Source organism: Oncorhynchus gorbuscha, linkage group LG12, assembly GCF_021184085.1.
Source record: "Oncorhynchus gorbuscha isolate QuinsamMale2020 ecotype Even-year linkage group LG12, OgorEven_v1.0, whole genome shotgun sequence".
NCBI classification, from domain to species: domain Eukaryota; kingdom Metazoa; phylum Chordata; class Actinopteri; order Salmoniformes; family Salmonidae; genus Oncorhynchus; species Oncorhynchus gorbuscha.
In genome coordinates, this window is record NC_060184.1 from 49,055,532 (window position 1) to 49,079,587 (window position 24,056).

At 42.9% G+C, this 24,056-nt stretch overlaps 1 protein-coding gene across 1 annotated transcript in view; it reads right to left on the reverse strand.

Annotated features, from left to right (window-relative positions):
* The window catches only part of LOC123990387 (disks large-associated protein 1-like), a 195,581-nt gene that overhangs the window by 153,609 nt on the left and 17,916 nt on the right, over positions 1-24,056 (reverse strand). The window lies entirely within an intron of this gene.

Consider the following 24,056-nt stretch of genomic DNA (forward strand, 5'->3'; position numbering starts at 1 on the left):
AATGCGTGTCAGCAAGGGAGTGAATCTGTTGTACTTCGGGTGACTGGATTCCACAACAGTCAAAATACATCATACACGCTTACCGTCACATGAAACCGTAATCTTATGCCAGCAGTCAACAATAGAGTTATTTTTCCAATAGCTGCATTTTCCCTCATACTGCTTACCTGGGCAGCATTTCTGGAAGATAGTTGTATCTATCTTAGCTAGATATGTCATATATCTCCATACATTTGCTTCTATAGAAACATTTATAAAGTAATTATAATGGATTCATTGTGGTTGAGTAAATATGTATAACTGTGGCCTATTGAATATTAACATACTCGGTCGGATAGGTGAATTTGATTATGTCTATCAAGTACACTCATAGAAAAAAAGGTGCTATCTAGAACCTAAAAGGGTTCTTCGGCTGTCCCCATAGGAGAACCCTTTGAAGAATAATTTTTGGTTCCATGTAGAACCCTTTCCACAGAGAATTCTACATGGAACCCAAAAGGGGTCTACCTGGAATCAAAAATTGTTCTACCTGTGTTCCAAATGACAACCTATTCCGTGGCTATGGTCAAAGGTAATGCATTAAATAGGGAATAGGGTGCCATTCGGGGCGCAACCTTAAACAAAAAAGCCCTGGCATGTCAGTGCTCCCCCATAGTAATATACTGACGACCCTGACTAAGCCTGTTTCTGTTGCCTGTGCACTTACTCTCCAAGTCTCTGCCAGTACCATTGAAGAGATTTGGGTGTCCGTACCACTGTCAGTATTTCATGCTTTCGACACACAGGCTTTCACAGTCTGCTTTCTCTGCTATAGCGTGGAAAGCATTGGGAAACAGAGCAGAGACCCTTTTCTTCGCGCTTAGACAATACAAAGGTGTGCTTCCCGTCCATAATACATTGATCTTCTAAATGAGGCAATGGCGTTAGACTTGCTTTCTGATCTGCCGTGCATCCGCCGAAATGTGTCTGTTTGCATTTCGCTGTGTTTTTGTTTCATGTAGCAAAAAAAAGGATGAGAGATAAGAGGAAATCAAACCTGGAAGCTTTGCAGGTATTCTATTTCCAGCTGATTAAATAACATGTCTCGGAGCAATGCCCGTAGCATTGTTTTCTGCATGAACACCTTCTGTACATTGCTGATGTGTCAGAGCTAGGAAAAATTGAAAAGCTAAAGGAACAGGTGGTAAATTGAAACAAATGCCGGCAAATGAAATTTGCATTCAACCGTGCTGACCACACCACCCGTGAGCGTGGCAAAATAAATGTATACATACAGTGGGGAGAACAAGTATTTGATACACTGCAGATTTTGCAGGTTTTCCTACTTACAAAGCATGTAGAGGTCTGTAATTTTTATCATAGGTACACTTCAACTGTGAGAGACGGAATCTAAAACAAAAATCCAGAAAATCACATTGTATGATTTTTAAGTAAGTAATTAGCATTTTATTGCATTTTATACCTGTTCTCCCCACTGTACATGTTTTTCAATCATTTCATCCAAACTGCTCGGGAGCATCTGCATAACCAGGAGCTTAAATAGAACTTGGGTCTATTTTTGACGCACTGCAAGTCCCGCTTCTCCCATCTCCTCATTGGTTTTTATGAGAATACTGTATACCCACGTGGGTGATTGAACGATGAACTGAGGTCCACACTCAAGTTCAGTTGGTAGCGGTAATGCACCTTAAAGTTGGCAAACCACCGTATAAAGTCCACAGAAGAAGGAAGAAAAACAAAGAAGAAAGAAAAAGGAGAAGAAAAAGGAAGGAGAAGAAATTATATCATTTTTCATATTTCCATAATACTTGTACTATGTACTTGAGCTTATGTCCTCAAAAGTGACTACACCTCAGCAATTTCTTAAATAATTTAGCAGAAAGGTGAGACCGTTCCAAAACTATGAAACATGACCAACGTGTTTGGATATGTCTATTTAGGCGGAAATAATTGTTTTGCCCTATCATTCCTATCACACACACACACACACACACACACACACACACACACACACACACACACACACACACACAGGCGGAAATAATTGTTTTGCCCTATCATTCCTATCACACACACACACACACACACACACACACACACACACACACACACACACACACACACACACACACACACACACACACACACACACACACACACACACACACACACACACACACACACACACACACACACACACACACACACACACACGCCCGTCCTCCAGCTCTCTCCTCATTTTGTGCTCAATTAGCAACAAACACAGCCAAACCTCACCTCACACGACCTTTCCCTTCCCACTAATGAAATGACTAATTCATCCAGATATCAACCTCTGACAAGGGGCGAGGGTCAACAGAGAACACAAGAGTCTTCATCAATGGAACCCTATGCCCTACATAGTGCACTTACAATAGGCCCTGGTCAAAGTAGTGCACTAAATATGGAATAAGGTGCCACTTGGGAAACAGCATTAGAAGGGAAACCAATTCTTTCCCTCTGACCCCTCGTCGTTGTTGGGATTGGAGGCAGGCTTCAGGGAGATGCTTGATTCAGCACAGTTGGGCAGGTATGTTTTTGAGTTTGCACTTAAAACAGTTGGTAAACACTTGTGAAAAACCAATCACCACTCAGTAATAGAGTATGCATCTCAGGTGCATGTCGTGTGTGATGCGTTGATGGGTTGTTGCACACGACCCCTACCCTACCTCACACACACACACACACACACACACACACACACACACACACACACACACACACACACACACACACACACACACACACACACACACACACACACACACACACACACACACACAGCACAACAAAAATGTGCCTTTAAGACCACCAGATTAGACACCTGCCTCAGCTGTGACACTCAGAAAGAGAGTGAAAAACATAGAAAAGACATCACAACAGAAAACGAGGTAACACTTTACATTAAGTTGACCCTAATCACTACGTAACTAACACAGTAATCAATGTTAATAACATAGTTAGCGTAAAACCTATGTATTTACATGGTAATAGAGTTGTGGAATCAGTTACACATTTGGAACAGGGAATAAGTCATTACATATTCACTTGCTGATGGTTATTGCAGCTGTATTGCCATGTAATTACATAAAACCTATCTAACTACTATGTTGATAACATAACATAAACAAAATAAGATTTAAATGAAAAGGTTATTACTATGTTTGTTAGTTACATAGTAACTAATGTAATGTAAAGTGTTACTGAAAACAAGTGTTTCTTATTGGATAAATGTACTGTATGTAGGTCCATCCCTGTTTTGGCCCCTTTACTTGCATTTGGCTCCTATTGAATACGATCCAGGGATGGCTACTCCACGTCACTGATATAGGGTCAGTTCATGCATAGTACTACTAAATCACAGCTGGACATGGAAACCAGGCCAGCGGTTTGAGAGAGGTCCATCAGCAGGGTCTGCATTCCAAATGACAGCTTATTCCCTATGTGTAGGGAATATGATGCATTTGGGACTTCAAATGACACTGGGAGAGACTGGAAACACATCAAGGCTCATGGACCAAGGGATCCTTCATCCACGACATCCCTCCATCCATCCATCGCTCGTACTCCAACCCTCCATCCTCCATTTATCCATCCATCCTGGGCATTAGAAAATAGCATTTTTGGCCCAGCTCCCTCCCTCCTTGCCTCTCTCCTCCTCGCCTGCCCGGTCACCTCGGCACCGGACATGCTTTGGCTTCGGAGCACAGTGAGATCCCCACCGCCGCACCTCCTCTAGCCTGTAGCTAGTTCACAAGCACACTGATTAATGGACAGAACTTAAACCTGGCACAAGTAGGAGTATTCATTTTGTTCTAGTTAACTTACATTTGACTGACTCTAGGTTTAATAAATGGTCATTTGAAAGCTCAGATAATCCTTGAATCAACGCAAAGGTGACATTCGGTTGAGTTCCATTTGAGTTATTGTTGGAACGGAGTTCATTCAGATACAAATGTGATTGAACCATGGCATTTTAAATAATCACACATGCAAAGATGAGAGGATGGTGAAAAGGATGGTACAAACGTCACCAGGATGAGGAGGAATGGATTGGCATGGATCAAAATACAACAAAACAACAAAAAACACAACGTGAAAGATTTGGCAGGCTCATCACCATATCTCAACCTCTTTCACAAGAGGAAACTGAGTTAAACTACTAGACTAAAACATCCACGCTATAAATAATATATAAACCCAGTACAACCTGCTTTCTCTTCACGTCAGACATAGCTTTCATCCAGCGATGGTCCAATCCAGAGTCAGAGCCAAATTACCGATCATGAAACGAATTTAATGTGGTGAGCATTAGATCAAAATGTTCTAGTTTCTCAACATCATCATGACTTGAGCTTGAAAGGAGGACGGACGTTTTGCTATTTCATTAATTCGTTCAGTTCATTAGTTCATTTAGTTCACTAATCATTATATCTCAATTTTGTCTTTCCATTTTGACACACCAAGCACTTCATACATAATACACAATCGTCCTGCCCACTGGCGTCACACTCACACACGTGCCAGGACCATCTGTCCTCCAAGTCCCTCTCTCGCTGCCATGCCGAGACGCACACATACTAGTGACTCCATAACTTGGTTACCACCTCGTTACGGTGCTTGACCAGCTCGGTCACGGCAGCTGTATAAGACACTGTTAGCACAGTAGGACGTTGCCGCGGCAGAGTAGAGTCATCCGCTTGACAGGTCCACTGAGTCATCATAACACAGCCTCACCCAGACTAGCCAGGCCTGGATCGTACTCATAAACAGTCTCAGATAGGAGTGCTGATGTAGATCCCTTTTGAATAAGATGACATGGACAGGGGGAAACTGATCCTATATCAGCAGTCCTACTCTGAGACGCTTGTATGAATACGATCCCTGGGCTGTAGCGATGATACTTCTCTCGCTCTTTCTCTCAATCCTCCTTTATATACCACTACCTATCATTCATCGACTCTCTCTCTCTCTCTCTCTCTCTCTCTCTCTCTCTCTCTCTCTCTCTCTCTCTCTCTCTCTCTCTCTCTCTCTCTCTCTCTCTCTCTCTCTCTCTCTCTCTCTCAATCTCTCTCTCTCTCTCAATCTCTCCCTCTCTCCCTCTCTCTCTCTCTCTCTCTCTCAATCTCTCCCTCTCTCTCTCTCCCTCTCTCAATCTCTCCCTCTCTCAATCTCTCCCTCTCTCTCAATCTCTCTCAATCTCTCCCTTCCCCCGTGCAGTCGTTATGATGTTTGCGAAGCCACGAGAATCCATCAACTTCCCAATTGGAATTGATGTTTTGTTTGTCCATCCTATGAGACATTTAGTCTGTGATTTTGCATGTCAATGTCACATGCGTAACACTGGAATTGCCCCTCCCTTTTCCTGTAATGTTGACAAGTGCAGTAAAGGCACAGTATCATACTATACAAGGCCCTGCTTCACGGCCCCATCTGTACTCCTTGGCACTTGCTATGTCTACACAATGAGTGTAGACAATTCACAGGAATAACGGATGCCGAATAAGCTAAACAAAATAAATCTGCTGGATAAACTACAGAGATCTCTGGCCAATCTGGCAACGCAGCGGATTATTCTCAGCGAGCCGGATACAGAGAAGAGAGGGTGAGGTGGCGGGTTTATTTGAATTACTCTGATTATGTATGGCATAAATGCATTGTTTTCACCCAATTTGCAAAGTTCATTGGAGGGCTCGTGAAAGCTGTAAGACTGTAAAACAATCTGAGATAAAAAAATATATTTTTGGCCCGCGCTGGCATGGAATTGCCCATATGGCACCCTGTCGCCCAAATAGTGCACTGCTTTTGACCAGAGCCCAATGGGTCCTGGTCAAAAGTAGTGCACTATAAAGGGAATAGGATGCCAGTTGGGCAATTCCACGCCAGCGCGGGCCAAAAATATTTTTGACCAGGGCCCATAGGAAATATGGCACCATTTGAGATGCCATTTTGCAGGAATCTGGAAAAAACTGGCTTTGGAATGACAAACAATCCCCCCTCCCCATGTCCACCATGATGAGCGGCAACATCCTTTCCCGTACACACGTGTAACTACAAGCGAGAAGCCGCCAACGAGTTTACAGCAAATTATTTGCTAAGGGTCTTGGCTGTGGCTCCAATATTGCAGCCCGTATTCGGCATCGTCTCAGAGCGATGGCACTGGGAGAGTGATGATGAATTGTCACTGCATAATTTAGTGGTTTGGCGCATTAGCCTCTGTTATGGGAAACACAAGATGGTGGCAGAATGTGTAAGCAGCAGCTTCAATGATTTGCCAGCAGCTAATGAATCCTGGCATAATGTATATGTAAAACTAGACTGAGGTAGTGGACTGAGAGGGAGGGGACCTGTGGACACTTCCAAAGAAATTCCCTCACAGGAAAGATGATGCTAATATCATATGGGCAATCTTCTACTAAAACAACTCTCTCCTTCTCTCTCTCTCCTTGTGTTTTTTTCCGGTGTTTCTTCCACACTCCTTTTTTATTGCCCTCTCTCCATGTGTTTCTTAGCCGCTCTCCCTCTTTCTCCCCTCTTTTTCGTTCGACCTTTCTATCTCTCCCGCCTTTTCCTCCTCTCCATTCACTGGCCGTGGTGCTGCCTGATTTAGCCAGTGACGTGGGCTTGTAGCGACTGGCTGTGCAACAGACTGCCATGTAAATGTCACCGTCTCTGAGGCCGTGCTTGGCCAAGCGTGAAATTAAATCTGGCAAAGTTTTAGGGCCCTGTTTAGGGTCACGTCGCACGGCCATTCGTTGCTCAGTACACAGGCCCTACACACATCTACGGGGCTTATGTTATGACTACATCAGAGGCCCCATTCCCTTTTTACGCCTTTATTTACGAGAGGACGTGATCAATCCAGGCGGGAAACAGAAGGTGCCTTTTTCTGCTGAGCGTGTAAAACTGTTGTTTAGCGGACACAGTGTGAAGCTTTTAATACAATGGGGTCCGGAAGATCCACGTGCGGTCAAGTTTCAGCCTCCTGTTAATCATAACTTACTTCGTCTGTAGCCTAATAAACTGCATTCTTTCCCGAGTGGTAGTGGGAGGCCCACGCACGATATCGTCGCGCAACTCAAAGTTTACTTCGATATGATGGTTTTTAAATCAATATTTAAATCAATATGAAAGCGTTTCCATCGCCGTTTTTCGCATAATACATTTTACAGACACAAAAAGATCCCACCTTGCTTAGCGTATTTTGTTTTGTTTTGTCGACATTTGGAAAGTTAACAGACAAATTTCCATTGGGCATGCCGTGACATTTATTTATCTGACATTTTGTGACTAGGGGGGTGTTCTAGTCATTGATTTTCTATGTGGCTTGGTTGTATGGTTCCCAATAAGAGGCAGCTGGTAATCGTTGCCTCTAATTGGGGATCATATTTAGGAAGCCCTTTCTCCCACCTGCTTTGTGGGATATTGTTTGTGTTTGTGCTTGTTGCACCACGTAAGTCACGTTTCGTTGCTCGTTTATTGTTTTGTTGAGAAGCTTTCACTTAATAATAGGATGTGGAACTTTAATCACGCTGCGCCTTGGTCCATCCATTATCACGAGCGTGACAGAATATCCCACCACGAAAGGACCAAGCAGCGTACAACGGAGGAAAAAGTGAGTTGGACCTGGGAAGAAATAATTGGAGGTTGCGAGACCCTTCCTTGGCGGAGAATAATCGGGAAGGACAGCGATGACGCAGGGGCCGCGGCCACAGGAACCCCAAGATTTTTGGGGGGGACGGCACATGGAGCTGCCGGCTGAGCAGCGGAGAGTGCCAGAGCCCGAATGGGAGTCGATGGAGGAGTGCAATGAGGGAAACCGTAGAGAAAAGGAGTATGCTGCAGCGCAGGCGTGCTGAAGAGCAGGCCCCAATCACCAGTCCGTTGCCACCTGTGCCGGCTCCACGCACCAGGCCTGAAGTGCATGTCACCAGTCCAGTGCCACCTGTGCTGGCTCCACACACCAGGCCTTCCTCTGGAGCCTTCCTCTGCGCCGGTGCCCGGTCCAGGCACGGCTCCAAGGCCGGAGCCTTCCTCTGCGCCGGTGACCCGTCCAGGCACGGCTCCAAGGCAGGAGCCTTCCTCTGCGCCGGTGCCCAGTCTAAGCACGGCGTCCAGTCCCGCTCCAAGGCAGGAGCCTTCCTCTGTGCGGGTGCCCGGTCCAGGCACGGCTCCAAGGCCGGAGCCTTCCTCTGTGCCGGTGCCCAGTCTAAGCACGGCGTCCAGTCCCGCTCCAAGGACGGAGCCTTCCTTGGCCGCCGGTGCCCAGTCCGGGCGCAGCGTCCAACCCAGCTCCATGGCCGGATCCGTGGTTGGAGCGGGGGCTACGACCCGCACCGGAGACGCCACCGACACCAGTCACCCCCCTATCCTCCCCATTTGGTTTCAGGTTTTGCGGCGCCTTAGTCTGTCCATTATCACGAGCGTGACACATTTACTTTACTCACATAAAAAGGTTGGATGGAAGTGTTTACGGTGTGTGTTAATATATACAGTAATTATTGTTCAACATGTCCTCACCTGGGATAACTGTAAACGCATTGTATTTGAGTATTCATAGTTTGACACACAAATGTATCATATGTGATACATATTGATACCAGTCCCTGTTTAACTAGGCCTATCTTCCATTATAAATAAAAGAAGCAGACATAATGCAAATTAATGTATCATTTTCGAGATGATGCAAGAAGTCTATGCATATTCCAATACAAAATGTATTTACGTTAAATTAGGCAACTCAACCGGCTGGTTGAGATGTTTGCGATGCATTATTTATCAAAAGGTAAGGTCATGCAAACCAAAATTATGAATTTTATGGCCAATATTGAGGCTGAATACACATATACTGCAGAACAATAATTGTTCTAATATTGTGTGCCAGTTAAAGGGATTTACATAAATAGGACTGTGCCTTGTGGATACCTTCAGTAACTCATAAGGTGTCATGCTTCAGTTCGGCTTACCACTAGCCGACGTCAGTTTGGCGAACAAAACTTGTATGCTCGCATACTACCTTAACCTCTTGCTCCTACCTGGCACGCAGGCGTCCCATCTAGAGATCTGGAAATGCAAATGCACTACGCTAAATGCTAATAGTACTAGTTAAAACTCAAACGTTCATTAAAATACACATGCAGGGTATTGAATTAAAGCTACACTCGTTGTGAATCCAGGCAACAAGTCAGATTTTTAAAATGCTTTTCGGCGAAAGCATGAGAAGCTATTATCTGATACCATGTAACACCCCAAAAGACCCGCAGGGGACATAAACAAAATAATTAGCATAGTCGGCGCTACACAAACCGCACAATAAAATATAAAACATTCATTACCTTTGACCATCTTCTTTGTTGGCACTCCTAGATGTCCCATAATCACTATTGGGTCTTTTTTTCGATTAAATCGGTCCATATATAGCCTAGATATCGATCTATGAAGACTGTGTGATAAACGGAAAAAAATAGCGTCTTATAACGTAACGTCATTTTTTTTTATTAAAAAAGTTGACGATAAACTTTCACAAAACACTTCGAAATACTTTTGTAATGAAACTTTAGGTATTAGTAAATGTTAATAAGCGATCAAATTAATCACAAGACGAAGTATATTCTATAGCTGTCCGTCTGGAAATAATGTCCGGGTAGAATCTCAACCAAAATATCCGGTCCGAGACCTGAAGAACTGCGCTGCCTTGCATCTGTTTGACCAAGAAACATAGAGTAGGCAAATGACAAGACTCTAGACATCATGTGGAAGCTGTAGGTATTGCAACCTCAGCCCCATTAAATGTGTGGTTCACCTTTACCAATGGGTTCAAGTCGCGCAGGGATATATTTTTCCATTTTCAGTGACCAGATTTTCCTGCACTTTTCGATGAAACGCACGTTCTGTTATAGTCACAGCCGTGATTTAACCAGTTTTATAAACGTCTGAGAGTTTTATATCCACACATGCTAATCATATGCATATACTATATTCCTGGCATGAGTAGCAGGGCGCTGAAATGATGCGCGATTTTTAACAGAATGTTCAAAAAAGTAGGGGGTAGGAGTAACAGGTTAAAAGACCTTCGCTTGAAAAACAAGAAAAATAGTACTATTTGTCCATTTTGAGACGCCACAGCCAGTCTCAAACTTCCTGAAAATAGTCTAAATGAATCTAAGACAACTCAAGAAATGTGACATTTTTGCAGAGGAGATCTTAGTCGCGCAATTTTACATATAACTAAGATGCCGTTATCGGTATTTATCAATGAAGACATGTGCATGAAAATGTGTCGTCTCTCGTTTAATGACTTTATTGAAGAATCCCTACTGTTGACCAATCACCGATGAAACGGGCGTAGACTTCAGCTCCCGAACTTCGACTGGCATTGAGAGAGAATTGTGTGTGCCCGAACAGCCGACAAAACCCTTTGCGAAGTCCAAAACGATAAAAAAAGTCAAATAATTTCATCATAATATATGCACAAACTCTCCGAAACTGTTCCGAATGGGAAGCATGCGGATGCCTTTAATGTACTGACAAACTGTACTACTGAGTCCTGTTACTCAACAAGTGGTGGCGGGAAGCTTTTACAACTGACAACCACATAATGTACAGTGCATTAGGAAAGTATTCAGACCTCTTGACATTTTCCACAGCCTTATTCTAAAAAAGGATTACAATCTACACACAATTCCCCATAATGACAAAGCAAAAACATTTTTATTTAAATGTTCGCAAATGTATTATAAACAAAAAAATGGAATTATCACATTTACATAAGCATTCAGACACTTTACTCAGTACTTTGTTGAAGCACCTTTGGCAGTGATTAATGTCACGAGTCTTCTTGGGTATGACGATATAAGCTTGGCACACCTGTATTTGGGGAGTTTCTCCCATTCTTCTCTGCAGATCTGCTCAAGCTCTGTCAGGTTGGATGGGGAGAGTTGGAGGACTCTTCAGAGATGTTCGAATAGTTTCAAGTCCAGGTTTTGGTAGGGCCTCTCAAGAACATTCTGATACATGTCCGAAAACACTCCTGGGTTGTGCCAGGTTCTCTCTAGACTTGGCATTCAGGCAATCTTGGTTTCATCAGACCAGAAAATCTTGTTTCCCATGGTCTTGAGAGTCCTTTAGGAGCCTTTTGGAAAATTCCAAGCAGGCTGCCATGTGCCATTTATGCACACATGACTGTAAGTCGCTTTGGATAAAAGCGTCTGCTAAATGGCATATATTATTATTATTATTATTATTTACTGAGGAGTGGCTTCCGTCTGGCCACTCTACCATAAAGGCCTGATTGGTGGAGTGCTACGGAGATGGTTCTCCCATCTCCACAAACTCTGGAGCTCTGTCAGATTGACCATTGGGTTCTTGGTCACCTCCAAGGCCCATCTACCCCGATTGCTCAGTTTGGCCGGGCGGGCAGCTCTAGGAAGTATCTTGGTGGTTCCAAACTTACATTTAAGAATGATGGAGGCCACAGTGTTCTTAGGGACCTTCAATGCTGCAGACATTTTTGGCACCCTTCCCCCAGGTCTGTGCCTCGACACAATCCTGTCTCGGATCTCTACGGACAATTACTTCGACCTCATGGCTTAGTTTTTGCTCTGATATCTGATATGCACTGTCAACTGTGGGACCTTATATAGACAGATGTGTGCAAAATCATGTCCAATCAATTGAATTTACCACAGGTGGACTCCAGTCAGGTTTTCGAAACATCAAGGATGATCAATGGAAACAGGATGCACCCAAGCTCAATTTCAAGTCTCATAGCAAAGGGTCTGCATACTTATTTCAGTTAAAAATTTAAAATTAAAAAATAATTCATGAAAACCTGCTTGATTTTTGATTTTGGTGTACTGTGTATAGATTGATGAGGATTTAAAAAAATCTTTTAGAATAAGGCTGTAACGTAACAAAATGTGGAAATGGTCTGAATACTTTCCGAATGCACTTTACTGTATATCACTTCAATTGTCCTTCTCTTATTTAACCATCAAGCTACCAACCGGGGGTAATTTTGACACCAGAGGCATATTTTTTTTTATCCTAGCCCAAAAGGTGGTTAATTTAAATCCTCAAATATTTTATGATTTTGGCAATCAACTTCCTTAATAAATCTAAATCATTGTTTAGTGTTTCTGTATCAATATGGGATTTAAAAATAATCAAGTCCTTTGGGGTCAAAACACCTAATTCTACCTAATAGTAATTAGATAAATAGGACATTTATTTAAAGGTTTCTCTGGAGACATCATTACAAGTTACCCATACCACCGGAGGGGGACCAGTATGAGTGATTTTGATATCTCCCCATGTACTCACCTAAGATTGTACTTTTCTATACCACATGTCATGTGACTGTGTGCAAAACCAAAATTACCTTATTTTGGTGCTAACACATTTTTTCCAATAACAGTCTGTTTTGGCCATTTTGTATTTCAGAAAACATTAATTACTTGTCTAATTATGTTTTTATACGAAATAAAGTTGATAATTTGCTATGATTGTTACTCTTTCCAATAGTTTCTTCTTGGGGTCAAAATGACTCCAGTTGGTAATCGATGTATATAAAATATGATGGTAGCTTGAGGGTTAATATGCACATAAGGATAAGTTTAAAATGAAAGATGTATAATGTATAATGCAACATAACCTCTAAAAGCAATACATGCAAATGGATACTTTTTGTAAACAGACAAAAAATTTAAAAAACTTCAAAATTACAACGTTATTATTTCTTCAAAAACATTCAAATACAACATGCTGAGGTTACAAACTGTGAAAAACACACACATAGCTGTCCATGGTCACCATCACACACACAAACACCCCATACGTCATGAAGTCAAGATTACATGTTTCCTCTGATGAATAAAATGCTGACTTTCACAGCAATGAGAGAGAGCAGCGTGTGGGATGCTCACGGTCACAGAAGGATGAGTATTTACACTGCAGGCATTCCCAGTAGGATTCCTTTTCTGTGAAGATTGTCATTACGTTTGGGGGGATGTCTCAATTAAACTCAAGATGAGACGGTGGAGAACAGTAATGGCTAGAAAGGATCCAGCTTCATGAAAATGTTTAGCTAAGCCTAACTCTAAACACTTATCCTAACAAACTAATTCACCTAACCTGCCATGTTAATTCCCTTTACCTGCTGTGTAAGTTCTCCTAACCTGCTATGAAAAGTAAAATCTGACAAAAACCGTATACATTCTAGTCAAAACCGTGGAGAATATGAAGAAGCTCTCTGATTGGCGGTGGTCATTTTGTTTTCTCCATCACTGTCCATCCCAATGACTGTATATATGACTGGACAAAGCCATTGGAGACTCAATAGCGCATTGAAGCCAAATGAAGTCGGGTTAAGATGGCGTCTCAAAGGAGACATAACATTCGCAGTTTAAGTTACTCCAGGAAATGAAGACGCAGGCTAGCTCAGGGCTGTCCCTTCTCATAAAGTAACTCACGATGAAAGGCCAATCAGGGTACTGCAGGCTGCCATGAGCAACTATAGTATTTAATCCTTATAGCTTCTTCTGTGTGCAATTTTTAAATAATCGGTTCAATCGGACATACATCTGGTGTATTAGAATAAATGATTGGTATCATAATTGTCTTATAATTATTTTGATTTCATTGAAGATTGACCACAAAGATTTCCATTTTTCCATTCACTATAATGAGGGGGATCTTGTTTTCTGCTAACCACAGTTGGCCTTGAAGCTCTGTGGCTTCAATGAGAGGGGGCAGTCGTTCTCCCCTGGTCCATTCATAGTGCTAACCAGTTCCAGTCAACAATTTCATTGAAGTCTGACTGTCACAGTTGTCACAGTCCATGTTGAATCGAAGGCCAATGCCTACTGTATGTGACTAGGGTAGCGAAATTCTGCTTACTTTCACAAAATGTCCAGGTTTTATTAAACAAATCCCAGATGAAGGATTCCAGTTTTCCTGCTTATTCTCTTCTGATCTTCCAATCAGAATTTCTCACATGTTTGACAGTGGTATGGAGAACCTCTCCTCAGCAAAAGGAAAAGATGGAGACTCTGGGAGTGAACTGGCTGTTAAGCGTGAATGTCCTCCAGACAGCTTTCATCCATCTAATACTTTCCCAGAATGGTTTGGGCATCACCAACCGTGGGCTCGTTTTGGATGAGCTTGATGAAGGACGTAAGGTACTAGCCATTATATCCACGGTCTACTTTAAATAATGAGATCATTTAAGAATCCTTCTGCCAATTATCAGCCTCTACAGGATCCATTGTAAAAGAAGCCACACTTCTCCCTTTAAGTTCTATTCATCACTTAGCCAGACAGAGCACTTAAAGCAAGGCAGCCTTCGTTCCATTTATAGCCGTAACTCCACGGCTAATCTTGTGTAATGGGCTCTTAAATAAATCTGCTGGCTGAAAAAAAGGCAGCCGGGAGCGGCTCGCACGACACGTCTCCCTGAGTGAGTGACAGCCAGGCAGACTACACTGTCTGGGAGTGAGTGGGATCCCCTAGAACACAGATGGACGACACCTGACCAGTCACCCACAGCATATGATGTACCAATTACAGTCCACTTTATAAGGGTCAGAGGTCACCCTATAGTACAGTACATGTGAGACAATACTTGAGGAAAATAAACTAGTTTCAGTCTAGCTGCACATTTAGTATGAATGTATGAATAGTATGATATATTAGGTACACCCATCTAGTACACGGTCGAATTTCAGTTAAACTATGCGATAATCAAAATAATGCGAGAATCTTGTTGTTTTTTGTAGGTCTAGGCTAAGCCTTTCATTAGGGAGGAAGGCTAAGAAGGCTCTTTTTCAAAGCGATTTGAGTTATGATGTGATGCATTGTTAAAATAAAAATATACCTTTCTTGACATGCTTTCCTTTATCCAACTGTTGAATAGACATGCTGACAAATATATTTCTCGCAGGGAAAAGGATTACTGTAATCAGCTAAATAAATTGATGCAATTTGGCGAGTAATGGATCGGCAAACGGGGAAAAATGATATGCGGGTGGGTCGGTTCACAGAGAACAATCGGTCCTGATGTCGGGTGGGTATCGGAATTGATGTGGCAGGTGCGGGACGGCTGCAGCTCCAAAAAAAACTGACCCGTGCAACGCTATGAGTGTGTTAATAAAATATGGCCACATTTCTGTCTGTGTATTCACACATTAAAATAGCCATGGGTGGCATTACCTACCATAGGCAGCACATTACCTAGGGCAGAGATCATCAACTAGATTCTGCAACTAGATTTTCCGTGAGTGGATGGTCAGGGGGCCGGAACATAATTACAAATAATTAGTAAGACTGCAAATTGACCGCAAGAAGCCCAAACAGATAATATTTGACTGAAACATTATAACTTCTGACCTTGTATACATTTGTGTAACTTAACAAACACTCTTATCCAAGAGTTAAGTGCCTCGCTCAAGCGTACAGACAGATTTTTCACCTAGGCAGCTCAGGGATTCAAACCAGCAACCTATCAGTTACGCTCCCAAGGCTCTTAACCACTAGGCTACCAGCCAGAAGCAATCATATACAGTATATCTCTCTGTTATGGAATACTTTTGAACAGATTTACAAAATGTAAATCTCTTGGAGCGGATTTGCAGGTGTTTTTATAGTGGGTTGCGTTCAACAATTTATAAAATTTCTTCCCGCCAGTTGGGGAACCTGGCCCACTGTAGGATCTACACTAAACACTATCGCCGAATAGAAACTTCATCCTCCGGTACAAGCGTCAAAACAAACAATGATCTCTCAACTCAAGCGAAATGCTCCATTATTAAAGCCTACTATGTAATTGTGCTCATGAGTTCCTACTTCGTGACAGGGCCTCAGAAAGGAGAGTTGTTCTGCGGGCATCTATGTTATTCTCCCCAACTGATCCTCTCTCACTCGCTCATGTCACAGGCACAGAGAGGAGAAGAGAAGAGAAGAGAAGAGAAGAGAAGAGAAGAGAGAGAGAGAGGAGAGAGAGGAGAGAGAGAGGAGAGAGAGAGAGAGAGAGAGAGAGAGAGAGAGAGAGAGGAGAGAGAGAGAGAGAGGAGAGGGAGGGAGGGAGGGAGGGAGGGAGGGAGGGAGGGAGGGAATGGGGGAGGCCAGCTGCTGATAGGGCACTGACTGCACATGTTGTTGACTAAAGGGACTAGCAGGAGGGAGCGAGACCCGTTCTAACCCAACTCTGTCGCTGTCCCTGTCTGAAGCATGGGATTTCAGTCTGGGGGCCAAATGAACACAATATATACAAAATTATGTGGACACCCCTTTACATTTGTGGATTGGCTATTTCAGAAACACCCTTTGCTGACAGGTGTATAACATTGAACACACGGCCATGCAATCTCCATACACCAACGACTACTGAAGAGCTCAGAGACTTTCAACGTGGCACCGTCATAGGATTCCACCTTGCCGACAAGTCAGTCAAATTTCTGCCCTGCTAAAGCTGCCACGGTCAACTGTAAGTGATGATATTGTGAAGTGGAAAAGTCTAGGAGCAACAACAATTCAGCCGCTAAGTGGTTGTCCACACAAGTTCACAGAACGGGACCGCTGAGTGCTGAAGTGTGTAACTCATAAAAATCGTCTGTCCTCAGGTGCAACACTCACTATCGAGTTCCAAACTGCCTCTGGAAGCAATGTCAGCACAAGAACTGTTCGTCGGGAGCTTCATGAAATGGGTTTCCATGGCCGAGCAGCCTAAGATCACCACTCGCAATGCCAAGTGTCGGCTGGAGTGGTGTAAAGCTCGCCACCATTGGACTCTGGAGCAGCCACCATTCTCTGGAGTGATGAATCACACTGGCAGTCCAAAGAACAAATCTAGGATTGGAGAACACTACCTGCCCCAATGCGCAGTGACAACCACATTTGTGGCAACAGTTTGGGAAAGGCCCTTTCCTGTTTCAGCATGACAATGCCCCCTTGCACAAAGTGAGGTCCATACAGAAATTGTTTGTCGAGAACGGAGTGGAAGACTTTGACTGGCCTGCATAGAGCCCTGACCTCAACCCTATTGAATACCTTTGGGATGATTTGGAACGCCGACTGCGAACCAGGCCTAATCACCCAACATCAGTGCACAACCTCACTAACGCTCGTGGCTGAATGGAAGCAAGTCCCTGACTTGCTTCCATTCAGGTGTTCCAACATCTACTGGAAAGCCTTCCCAGAAGAGTGAAGGCTTTTATAGTAGCAAAGGGGGGACCAACTCAATATTAATGGCCAAGATTTTGGAATGAGATGTTCAATGAGCAGGGATCCACATACTTTTGGTCATGGAGTGTATCAAGCATCTCAGAGTGGGATCTAGGAACACGTTCCCCCTGTCAATGTTATTCTTATTCATTGTGATCAAAAAGGCAAAACTGATTCTAAATCAGCACTCAAACTCTGAGATGTTTGATGAATACGGGCCCTAGAATGGACTGCAGGGTTTTGCTTCAGTCAAAAGGATGGACAGACATGCTATGGTGTCATGATGGAACCTTACCCTTTAAAATACAACTGGTATGACTCCAGCCATAAAAATTAACACAGATATCTATTCTATCCATTCTAAATAAATGATTAGGCCTTTATTATATACATTGGGATACAATGGAAAGATGCCTGTTATGTCTGTCATGCATTCTGTTTGGATGACACCCGTCCTCATCGAATCCTGTGGACTGTGAAGATAAACAGGGTCATTGTGATGGGCGATAGCTGCCCCTTTCCTCTCTCGCTCGTTGACTCACTGTAGCAATAAACGTCTGCGTGTGCGACGCATCAATCACGTCAAACTGGGGTAATTCATCTGGACATCCGAAGAGGAAGATATGAACATATGAGACTTCTACATCTAAAGGAAGATTAAGGACATATCAGTAAGGTGTTCAGGGGCCCAGGAAATGGGTGGTTATTGGTTCATCAGTTGGGCCTATTGAAATCCTTTACGAGTCTGGTCCACCTCTATCATTTATTCTATTTTTTTTTTAAATATATATATAGTGGGGCAAAAAAGTTTTAGTCAGCCACCAATTGTGCAAGTTCTCCCACTTAAAAAGATGAGAGAGGCCTGTAATTTTCCATCATAGGTACACTTCAACTATGACAGACAAAATGAGAGAAAAACATCCAGTTTTTCAACAGGACAATGACCCAAAAAAATCACCTGGTGTCCACAAAACCTCAACCCATTGTAGGATTTTTATTGAATTTATTTGCAAATTATGGTGGAAAATAAGTGGTTACTTTGAAGAATCTAAAATCTAAAATATATTTAGGTTTGTTTAATACAATATGTAAATTGGTTACATATGAGTTATTTTATAGTTTTGATGTCTTCACTAATAAAGAAAAACCCTTGAATGAGTAGATGTGTCCAGAATTTTGACAGGTACTGTATATTTTTTACATGTTTTATCGGATAGAGGAGAGACCGTGGGAGAGATAGTGTGTCACAAAGGCAGTGGGCCAAATTTGAACCCACACTGACACCAGGCTCGTGTGCTGGCGGCAGCAGCCTTGAATGCTAGATCATCCATGCGACAAGTCGGTCTCTTCTAAATCTTTGTTTGCATGAAATGATCTTCCCTCCCACATTGCCAGCAATGAGGGCATAGGCTTCCTCTCTGACCCTTCTCCTCAGCATGAGTCTGACCTTACCGTGGGCAGGCTAACACAGATTTAACAGCCCTGCACTGAATGCTGATGTGTGTGTTTCTGCTGACTGACTCGGAAGCTGTACTATAGGCCTGCATCAACAAAAAGTCCGCCATCGGCCATACAGACATAATATTACACCATGTTTTGTCTTGAGCCTAGACGACATAAAGCCCTTGTGGTTACAAATCTTCACAGTTTCAACCCGTGCGTGTCTATCCTGTACTATATTGCAAAATTGCAGACGGACGTGCGGCCCACTGAATGAAAGGTTTTCGTTGTATATGAAAAAACAACAACAACAACAATAATAATAATAACAATAGTTTTAAAAATTACGCACACAAATACGTTGAAGCTCAAGCCATACTGCAATGATTGTTCTCAAGCTCTCTGGTGCTTTTCTAACATAAAGACAATTGAATCATAGGAGAGAAGAGCGTGCTGTGAATCGTTTATGAACAACAACATTCATGGCATGACCTGGAAAGGTACATTTCGAGTGCCGATGAAATCTGATCGGGCTTTTATAGATGTGAAAGAGAACAGCTGGCAATAAAAATACACTTCTTGTCAGATCATTGACTTATCAGGCTGCAACTGACTCTCCATGTGGTCCAGCATGTGTATTGCCTGAGGTTAGGATGTTGCAAGCAAAACGAACGTTTGAGAATATGTCTGTATCTGCAAACAGTGATTCACATACCACAGGGTCCCAGACACATCATTCTCTATTTCAGTGGTCGACCAAAAGACCACGGAAAAAAATCTCCAAGGCATTCCTAGTCGATCACGAAACATTTCTATAAAAAACAATAATAATAATAAAGCCTTGCATTCCTAATTTTGTCTGTCTCTTGCCGTTGGCAGTAGGCACACTGCTTTCAATTGCCCTGCGCACCGGGTAGGCGAAGTCATCCCAATTTTTTGCCATTTCATGTGTCTGAATGTACAAACTCCGGCCTACAGACCTACCGTTGTCCAATCGGATTGCTCACATCACTGTCTTAGTCTGCAGCTTCCTTGAGAGCACAGCAACATAAGTTGATACTACAGTGACTTTGAAACGTCTAAAAGCAATGACTGGAGAGACTGTCAATGAACACAGCAAATGGCGGCTGTTTTTATGAGTGAGTTCATGTTTGAGTTTTTAATTCAGCACCGTCAACACTTTTTAGTCAACACTTTTCCACACTGTGAAATGGAATTGTACACTCCTGCTGCAACCAGCACCCGCAGCTTCAATGAATGAGTAGCAAAGTGGATCGATAGGCTTGCGCTGTTACCATTGGCAGATGTGTGTTGTTTAATATCGAGGAGTATTTGACTATCTCTGGTCATAGGAGTAATAACATGAATTTGTGCAAGAGGCAGAAGTAATGCGATGTGACCCAGGTTTTGCCGTCAGCTCGAAGACGACGGGGGTTCGCTTTTTGGTCAGTCTTAGTGGAGAGGGGGAGAGCTGTGGGACAGTCCAACGGTGAGAGGCGGCGCCTCTGATGCTCTCCCGCCGCTGAGACTGACCATCAGATGCAGGCACCATCAGTCCAGTAAAATAAAGAAAGATAGTTGTTTAAAATGTATGCTCCCTCAGCTGTGCCTCACAAGTAATGCAACAAATGATGACATATTACCAGTGTGATCATATACCTAAAGTTTTGAATCATAATTTGGTCCGATAAGAACAGCATTGGCAGGACATTCCAAGCATAGCAAATTTGCAGCGCTAATGTATTAGGCCTGTAGCCTACTACACAAATCACATTGCTACAGAACCGCTTTAACTAGGTTCATGTTGTATAGGTTTATGTTTTCCTAAGGAATGTATTTTTTTCTGAGCGATATATATCGGCCTGCATTTTGACTCAGAAAGGGATCTCGGCTAAGAAAAGTTTGGTGACCACTGCTCTACAGCTTAACATCGTGCCACAGGGTGAAACGAGGTACTATTACATTCCCGAGGTTGGCTGATGCAAGGAAGTTCTGTACAGTACCTTCTCACTGATGTGCTGGGGGTTCTGTGTACATTTCTGCCTTCACTATCCATGTTAGATTTTATAAGGAGTAGGGCAGTTCCTATTTTTCTATGTTTATTGGATACAATAGAGATAGAGTAAAGGGTGTGCTGAAATAGCAGTGGGCTGGATTTGATCCCATAATGCACCAGTATAAATGCAGCTGAAAGTTCTTTAAAAAAACAAATACAGTAAAAACGAACCACAAATGTGTCTGGGAACTTGTGTCATCTTGATATCTAGACGGAAAGCTGCTCTACAGTAGATCCAACATCCTCGATAACACTGCACACCAACTCAGTAAGCAGGCTATAGTGTGTAGAGGACATGCCTAAGGATGTGTCCCAAATGATACCCTATTCTCTTTATAGTGCAGTACTTTTGACTAAAGTATTGCACTATATAGGGAACAGGGTGCCAGTTGAGATGTATCTTAAGAAAAGGACTGGGAGTCCAGGAGGTTATTAAGGCAGCCTTCTTCCCCAGCGTCTAGGCACAGCCAAAGGCCTCGCTGACCGATTAGGTTACAAAACAATGGCCATGCCCTTTCACAGTCAGAGCATGTTCCAATGGCTGGAAGGCAAACAAACATCCATTTATCCTCTCTTTCTCTCCCTACAGAAATGACATTGTCTCTTGGCACTGCAAACTTATGTCTTCATATCAACAAATAAGTGGCCTAATTTGTGGGGGGAAAAAACAACAAAGCCACCTCTCAGAAATGATTGCATTTCTGCCGAACATGCTTTAACATTAATGGTACTGTACGTGGAAATACACTGAACAAAAATATAAATGCAACATGTGTTGGTCCCATGTTTCATGAGCTGAAAATAAAATATCCCAGAAATGTTTCACAAGCATAAAGCTTATTTCTCAAAAATGTTGTGCACAAATTTGTTTGCATCCCTGTTAGTTTGCATTTCTCATTTGCCAAGATACCTGACAGGTGTGGCATATCTGACAGGTGTGGCATATCAAGAAGCTGATTTAAAAACAGCATGATCATTACACAGGTGCACCTTGTGCCGGGGACAATAAAAGGCCACTAAAATGTGCAGTTTGGTCACAACACCACAGGTGTCTCAAGTTTTGAGGGAGCGTCCAATTGGTATGCTGACTGCAGGAATGTCCACCAGAGCTGTTACCAAAGATTTTAATGTTAATTTCTCTACCATAAGCTGCCTCCAAAGTCATTTTAGAGAACTTGGCAGTACATCCAACCAGCCTCACAACCGCAGACCACGTGTATGGCGTTGTGTGGGCGAGTGGTTTGCTGATGTCAACATTGTGAACGGAGTGTCCCATGGTGGCGGAGGGGTTATGGTATTGGCAGGCGTAAGCTACGAACAACAAACACAATTGCATTTTATCGATGGCAATTTTAATACACAGAGGTACCTTGACGAGATACTGAAGCCCATTGGCGTACCATTCATCCACGCCATCAACTCATGTTTCAGTATGATAATGCATGGCCCCAAGGTCGCAATGATCTGTACACAATTCCTGGAAACTGAAAATGTCCCAGTTTTTCCATTGCCTGCATACTCACCAGACATGTCACCCTCTGGATCGACGTGCACAACAGGTTCTTACACTTCCCACCAATATCCAGCAACTTTGCACAGCCATTGAAGAGGAGTGGGACAACATTCCACAGGCCACAATCAACAGCCTGATCAACTCTATGCGAAGGAGGTGTGTCGTGCTGCATGAGGCAAATGGTAGCCACACCAGATACTGACTGGTTTTCTGATCCACGACCCTATATTTTTAAGCTATCTATGACCAACAGATGCATATCTGTATTCCCAGTCATGTGAAATCCATAGAATAGGACCTAATTCATTTATTTCAATTGAATTATTTTCTTATCTGAACAGTAAATCAGTCAAATCTTAGAAATTGTTCCATGTTGGATTTATATTTCTGTTCAGTATAGAACCAGTGTCACGATTCATCATAGAACCATTGTGAAGAGGCCAGCATTGAAAGAGAACTCAGACGATGTGCAGGTATTAGCATAGCCACGTAATTGAAGACGGGCATTAGAACAAAACACAACACCTCTTTTTCAGTTCACTTGTCATAGTAGCTTTTGAATGTGATTACGCTACGATTTCATAACATCTCTGTGGCCTCTGTGGGCCTTGTCAGCCTCCGGCGTGTCAGACCTGTAGGCGGAAAACAGCTGCAACTCCCACAGAAGCTCACTGTCTGTCTGGGAACACTAAGGGGGAAGCAGAGACTGTAAACAAGCTCTTTACAGTGACATTTAATAACAGTGATTTAAAGCCTGCGGATTCACTACAGCAGCACAGAGAAAGACTAGACTACTACCTACAGTAGCAAGAGCCTATAAACTACTGCCTAGCAAGTCTATGGACTACTGGCTAGAGCCTATATACTAATGCATAGCAAGTCTACTGCCTAGAGAGCCTATAGACTACTGTAACGATGTGCTCTGAGAGTCGGAAGTAAGTACAGGGAGTGAGTGTTTTAATAAAATAAACGGAACAAAACAGAAACACTAACAGCACACAGACATGAAACAGAAACAATAACACCTGGGGAAGGAACCAAAGGGCGTGACATATATATACAGTAGGGAAGGTGATCAGGGAGGTGATGGAGTCTAGGTGAGTCTGACGACGTGCAGGTGCGCGTAACAATGGTGAAAGGTGAATGCCATAATGATCAGCCTGGTGACCTAGAGGTCGGAGAGGGACTTCATCCTAGAAAGTCTATAGACTACTGCCTAGAGAGCCTATAGACTACTTCCTAGAAAGTCTACAGACTACTGCCTAGAGCGCCTATTGACTACTGCCTAGCAAGTATACAGACTACTGCGTAGAGAGCTGAAGTGCATTGATCTCCACAAGCTCAGTCTTCACAAACAGACTGACAACCTCAGAGGGAATTGAGTATTAACCTAACAGTGTGTAAATATTATATAGGATGGATTTGATGGGATCTGCTGGGCTAGGGGGAGTTTTACTCTCACAGGCGATGGTTTACTCCACTATCAAAGCAGTCTGTTTGTCTTTTTGTGAACAGGGTTCACAACAAGTTCACAACAAGTTTAACTCAGTTCAACAATTCAAACGTGACGTGTTGATGGACTTAATTGCGTGGAATTAAAATTGCCGGCAAACAAGAAAAGCAGTACAGTTCGAAAAGTTTTCCTCCGTGTTTATAGCCTTGTACAGTTCCTTGAGTGCCAGCTTGTTATTTTTCTTGCCCTGAGTGGGAATGTATACAACAGTCACCTGAAAACTCCCTCGGGAGGTAGAAGGGTCTGCATTTGACCATCAGGTATTCCAAGATGGGTGA